We start from the raw sequence: 6923 nt of genomic DNA on the forward strand, positions 1-6923 counted from the left end.
TAATTTTGTCTATTTTTCCCACTAGCAACCAGAGATCCAATAAACTATTGAAGGCTAAAGGCTGATGTAAGTCCTTTTTTAGTGCAGTGATTTCAACAAGAGTGTATGAAGAGCTTTTTTTAAACCAGAGAAGAAGAGCAAACAGCTAGAAAAACAAAAAATGTAAAGTGCTTATGCAAAAATCTGTCATGGACATCTGGACCACCCTTGTCCAGCTCAGGAAATGTAACACCAGTCATGCTTCTAAGTGAAGAGAATCAATTGCACTTTCTGTTTGCAGAGGATCAAAGGTCCCCTGGCAGCTCTGCTTTCAGGCTGGGCAGTCACTCAGGGGCTGGGTGCAGGTCTCTGTCTCCCCTCAGTCCTGCAGCACATTCAGGGCATCCCAAGGTGGCTCCAGCCATGGTGGAGCTGTGACCCCTCAGCATCCCTGAAATCAGGCAGCTGCGCTCTGGGATGCTGCAGTGGTGATGCACAAAAAGGGAGAGGCTGCTCTGAAAGTCACAGAAGTCACCTCTTTCTGTGAACACTGGACTCTTGAGCCCAACTCAAGATCACACAGGCAACTCACTGAGATTCTGAGGTTTAAATCTTGCTTCTGTAAATGCAGAGTATCTCTGCTTTCTGCCTAAGATTTTGGGACACAGGGGTACAGAGCACAGATTTATAACCATCTTATTTTGGGAATACCTAAACTGCTGCTGACGTGATAGACTGTATTGGCTCAAAAGGACTGGGATAACCAAACAGACACAGCTTGATTTAAGATTAGATATTTTTGCAAAAACAAAGCTTTACAAAATATAAAATGAGGGGAAATTTGCCATATTTATAGTTCAAATACCAAAGAAATCTCTCTTCCCAACACTAATGGGTCTAGACATCTGTTTTTCATGCCTAAAATACAAATGCCCTAACAGCAAAACAGTTCACAGCTTCAGGAATTGAAGCTGTCTAGAAAAGAGAACAAAAACGACTGGTCCTCCACAGCAAGCAAAAAGCAGGAGGAAAAAAAAACCTCTTGCAATTAGCAGTGGAAAATGAAATTAGGTTTTCAAAATTATTGTAGCCATATGTTAGATGGACTCCCTCACCACTGAAACCACGGGCAGAGCTCAGTTTGGAGCTCTCTTTATACATGATCCCTAAATAGCTGGGAGCAATTGGGACGTTTTGGGTCCAAGCTATCCCATGCAACCACATCAGAAAATACCAGAAAATATTTTCTCCACGTGCTTCCCCCTCACCCCCCCCCCCCCCCAATCCTCATTCCCACAGCAAAAGGTTGTACATCCAGTCAAAAAGCAGTCCCAATCCATCATCAGCTATCCAAGGTTACATCCATCTTCTCTCATGTCTTTTCTTTTAATAATGAGCTCTACTCTCTGCTGACTTAATCCTCAAGAGAGCCATTGATTCACAGTTTCAAACAGAACGTGGATAACATGAAAAGAATCATCTATAAAAAAATACAGATGGCCAAACTCACTGGCTAACCTGGACAATGTTCCTTTAAGTGTAAAGCCTCTGTTGTGCTTCAGACTTACCCAGCTGTTAACAATCTCTTCTAGAGGCTATTGAATGCAGGAAGGACATGTTTTTAGCAATTAGAAAAATAATAGTACACTTACACATGGCAATATTTAGCAGAGTTTGTTTGGTTAATAGGTCAGCAGTTGGGGACAGTTGGTGGTTGTTATGGGGCAGCAAGGAGGGTTTGTGCAATAAGACATCGTGGCAAGAATGCTGAAGCCCTGGGTACCCATGGGGCACCCTCACACGAACGTGTGCCATATAATCCAAAGCATTTAAAAGACACCCTCATTCCACAGCTTCCTTGTATATTTAAAAAAAGCTTTGAAAACATTTTTTGATAGGTTTGTACAGTGTCAGGGAAAATGCACATACATAAACCAGAAAAAATGCACACGGTGGAATGATGTTTTGGGCATATAAGGGTATTGCACATGCAAGGCCAGAACCAAAGTTCATATCCTTAAATACTTTTTAGATAAAGCAAGAATTTAATAAGTGATTACATGCTTTCCTCATGCCTTGCAGGAATATGCCATGCAAGGGGCTGGCCTGAGGCGTGAGCAGGTGCATGTCTGCTGCAGGGATTTATGGTGCAGTCCTCACAGCAGCTTGAGTTTGGCTGGTGGCCTTTGTGATTTATCTTTGCTGATATCATTATGTGCCTTGAGAACATTTATCTTCTCAAAGTAAAGAGTAAATGATTGTTTTAACAAGGAGAAAACAAGATGTATTACAACAGCCCTGGACTAGGGACCACAGACAGGCTTGGGTTTTTAACACGCTCCAAAATCTGTTTTAACAACTGCTTGTGGTTACTACAGTCACTGAACAAAGATCTGGTTATTGTACCTTTCCTCTCTGATGGCCCGAGCTCCCTGTTATTTTCTCTGTCTCTGCAGAATGGCAGAGGCCATGCTTGGAGCTGCTGGAGTCACAGAGCTCTGTGCAGTTTTCTGCCCGTAGTGGTGCAACTGGCACGCTGAAATCTCACCCTGGAAATCGCATTACATAAAAGGATGTGAAAAAAGGGGCCGTGGCCAATCTAAATAATCCATCCATTGACCTTGGTGGTGGTTTCCAGTCTTTTTGGGTTCATGGACCCCCATGGAGTCTCTGACAATAGACCTGCTTTTCTTGGTTATATATTTTGCAGAACCTTAAGATTAGTTCAGAGTGGCCACAAGGTCCATGGAAAACCTACAAAAAATCACATGTCTAGGTATTTATAAGACACTAGTGCCTAAATTCCTCCTAATGGGTGAGCATTAAAAAACCTTGAGGAGATTTTATTACTCGCCCAACAATCAGAGTAGGTATATGATTATGCTTCCCTGTTGTTTCTAAGCCACATGTTGCCCTAAAAAACCAGTTTCAGTGCAGACTATGTATCTATAGGAGATTCTCCTCTAGCCAAAGAGAGAGCTAGTGGTGATTTTGCAATTCATCAGAATAAAAGCAATTTCTTTCCAGATTTGTTATTCTTCTCCCTTCCTGGGTATGGGCAGAAACATAAAAGAACAGGACCTCCCACTAATCTGAAAAAGCTTAATGCTAGACAGAAGTAAAATGAGATTTTCATAAGGAATCAGGGCTTTGGAGGTGTCAAGTGTTGGAATATGACTGTCCCAGCCCTCATGCCACTAGAAGGGAAAACGAAAATTAATGCTGGGCCGCTGGGGTTGTGAAGGAAGCAGCATAACCACAGAATCAGCACCAGTTTTTTTGAATACAGGCCCAGTTTTTACTTTGGAACAAGAACTTGGACTCACATGAATTGTGTGAGGGCCTGGCCTTGGATAATCAGTGGGTGCTCAGTATCTGGCAGGATCGAGTCCATGGTGAACAAGAATCTTGGCCCAGATTTGAAACACCACTTCTTCTGCTTTCCAACCCCATGGTGTAACCACCAGACCACAAACGTCTTTCCTACTTTTTGCTGTTAAGAAGGAAGCGTCAGTTTTCAGGCTTGGAGAAATGTGGTGGACTGAGGGCAGGAAGGATCTGTCATTCACAAAAAATATATGGGCTAGAATTTCAAGATTTATTTAAATTTTAAATTTCCTTAATGCTGATAGAGTCAGGGGGCAGAAGAAGGCTCCCTGCCCGTGGCTCTCACTGCAGCACGCAGCGAGCTCTCTCCTCTAGCTGCCTTTTAACGTGTCTGCAAACACTAATGACACATTTAATTCCTTCACACTTTGGAAAACAGTGGCACCTTGCACAAAATAGAAATCTGGCTCATTTTTGATTCTTCCTCCTTCCCAAGGCCCCAAAAGGGACCTTGAATTAATGTGTTTTCCTGATTAGCATGATGATATAAATCACAGCGAGCTGCTTTCATGTGGAGATGTGAAGCCAGGCTCCAGAGTGCCCTGCAGGGCACACACTCTCAGCAACGTGTAGTGCAGTGACACCAAACAGAGCTGCTGCTGCTTCATGTGCTACACAAACTGTTGCAATTATCTCCAAGGATGTGGGAACTTTATCTGTTTCAACCTTTTGCTCTCAGACATTATAAAGTTAATTATAAAATGTGCCAAGGGGGAGGCAAGGAGAAACCTTGTTAACCTTTTCTTTCTGTGGTTTTCCCCCCTCATTGCATTTACATTGGCCTTGAAGAGCTGGGACATTTTGCAGATGGTTTAGGGTCTATAAATTCTTATTTAAATCATCCTGAGCCAAGTATAACAGGTAGCAGCCCAGACTTCTCTAGAAAGGACAAACTCCAGCTAAGCATGTAAATAATACTCCAGTGCTTTTTAATATATAAATACATACACTGAGCCAGGTGCTCTGCCAGGTTTATTCACATTTTCCTATTGTTGCTCTGTGAAATGCACTGGGTATGCATTGCATGACTCTGCAATATTTTTTTTAAAATACTATTTCTTAGTGAATAGTGCAAAGTAACAGGCTGAAGGAAGGTGCTACTTCCTTCACTGCTCATCTCAGGTGGCCGGTCAAGACAACCAAAACTCTGTCTTTATGCACCAAACCTCAAATGGCCAAGTCCAAACAGGCTGCTGCCAATCATGGAAAAGTGAGAGGGAATTACCTGCTCAAGATTAGGCTGGTGTAAGAAATGCTGGGTCAAGGAGGACAATATTATGCTTTATTTACTAATGGTGAGGAATGCGGCAATAATACAGCTTGGAAGCATGGAAGTGTTGCTCTGTGCTGAGTTGAGAGAAGCAGGCTACTCATTTCTACTCATTACTGCCCATTCCAGCTGGGAAACGCCCTGAGACAGGCCCTGAGGGCACCTTTCACATGTCTGAGCAAGACATATCCTCCATGGCTCCAGAGTCCCTGTGGGGAAGATGCTGCTATCTTTCTCTAAATGTTTTGAGTTAATTACTAAAGAACGTTGTATTTCTCCTGAAGAATCCTCTGCACATATTAACTGTTTTTACTTAGAAGTGAAAGGAATAGCATTCCCACCTTACTTTTTTTTCCCCTGAGAAATTAAATAATTTTTCCAAGTTTGTTTATTTTTATACCTTTTTTTTTATAACTTTTTGTTTCAGTCCCCGTCTTCCAACTGTGCATCGTGGTCCATCTGTTGGTGAGCCCAAGAGTGCTAAATGTATACAGCTTCCTCCAGAGTTTCCCAATGAGATTCAATGAAGTTCCATGAGGGACACCTAGCTCTTCTCCAGAAGTGCCCCGAAAGAGGTATGTATTATTCAATTTCCACCCCCCTAAATATACACCCCTGAAACTGAAATAGAACACAAGTTGGTTCTACAGGGTATATATTAGTTGTAAAGGCACATACTCAGCACTTCCACACCACCCAGTACATCCCTTGGTATTCCCTCACAGGACTCCAGAAGCAGCATTGCTATGACTTATGGATAGGGCTTTTTGGGGACCCTCTACTCAGAGGATCTCTCTTTTCAGACAACAGTATTTTCAGAGCTGCTGGCTGATCAATCTTTGGTTTCCTGGCCTGCTGCCTTCACGTGTGGTTGCCTACCCTTGCTGTTCTGGCAAGGGGAAGAGAAAATATTTGGCCTTTGGGAACCGGACAACTCAATGCCCTGTACAGCTAACAAGAGTGCATGATCCTGAGTTCAAATATTCTGTACCTGTTTTGCACAGGAATGAATATTACACAAGGTGCCAGGCAAGTGAAGCATAGCTAATGTAAAAACACCTTGGTCTGGTTCCCAGTTACCCTGCAGCTGTGTTAGTATTTACAGCACTTCGAGTAAAGTGCCCCTGAATCAGAATAGGAACAGATTTTATTCTCTTTGAATGCATAAATCAGGCCACATAGTTCTGCTGGAATTACAGGCTATTTGCACTCATTTGTCTCCCTCCACGTGCTTTGCCCAGCAGGTAGCCTGTAATTATTTGATAATAAAAATTATAGACATTTTTACATTGCTGGTCCTCTGCAGGAGCCGAAGATTACCCAGCCATTTTTACACGAGCTGAGAATGCAAGCCTGATGTCCTGGCAGACTTCCAGGTTGGAAGACTCCATCGCCTGTCTAAATCCTCCTGGTATTTCTAGCAGGCTGTGGCACTCTTCTCATCCTCCCGGGGCAGTGCGTGGCCGAACAGCTGCAGCGCTCGGGCAGCTCCGCAGCACCAGGGTGGCGGGAGGAATTCTTCCCAAAAAGAAGAGAAGGGCTCATGGCTCGGTTACTTTGATAAGGTCCCTTGGGAGGCGCAGGGATGAAAGAGGCCAGATGAATGAAATCTATCGCTATGCCCTGTGGGGCTGATATGTGATAAAAGCTCGCCATGGTTTAGATGTGATTATTAAAGTTTTCAGACACCTGCGTGAAAATTACTCTGCTTCGGTTTTATTCCTTCCCTCAAAAAATGCTTTTAGAATACTCCGAAAGAAATCAAGGAGATTAGTATTAGAGGCTGGAAGTGTCATATGAGAGGTGTATAGCCAAAATAAAAGTTTGTTAGTGGTAAAAGATTACCTGTTCCATTATTTTTCCCATTTCAGCTGGCTATGCCTGAAAAGAGTAAGTGCTGGTTTATAAAGAAAACTTCTTGCAAAACTATTTCTCTCTCTCTATTATCATTATAAAGGACAACTTTTTTTGCCTATGCATATGAGAATTTATGTATTTGTAAATATAATAAAACCGCAGTGGTTTGGACATTTACCGAGAATGACTGGTTTGGGGAATTTGAGAAACAAAAAGAGATAAAAACATCAGCTAGAAAAAGGAGTGCCTGCATTACAAATGGACTTTGTTATTTTTTATCTTGGCAAGTATCATTAAACTTTAATTCTTTATGCACCCAGGACAGATAAGTTTGTCCCACTTCACATTAAAGATGTTATGCATTATTTTTGACAAAGTCATTAAACCCATTGCAGCGAGACCTCACCCCAGCATGCTGAAGGTCCTGCTT

The sequence above is a fragment of the Motacilla alba genome, chromosome 20 (genome assembly GCF_015832195.1).
Source record: "Motacilla alba alba isolate MOTALB_02 chromosome 20, Motacilla_alba_V1.0_pri, whole genome shotgun sequence".
NCBI classification, from domain to species: domain Eukaryota; kingdom Metazoa; phylum Chordata; class Aves; order Passeriformes; family Motacillidae; genus Motacilla; species Motacilla alba.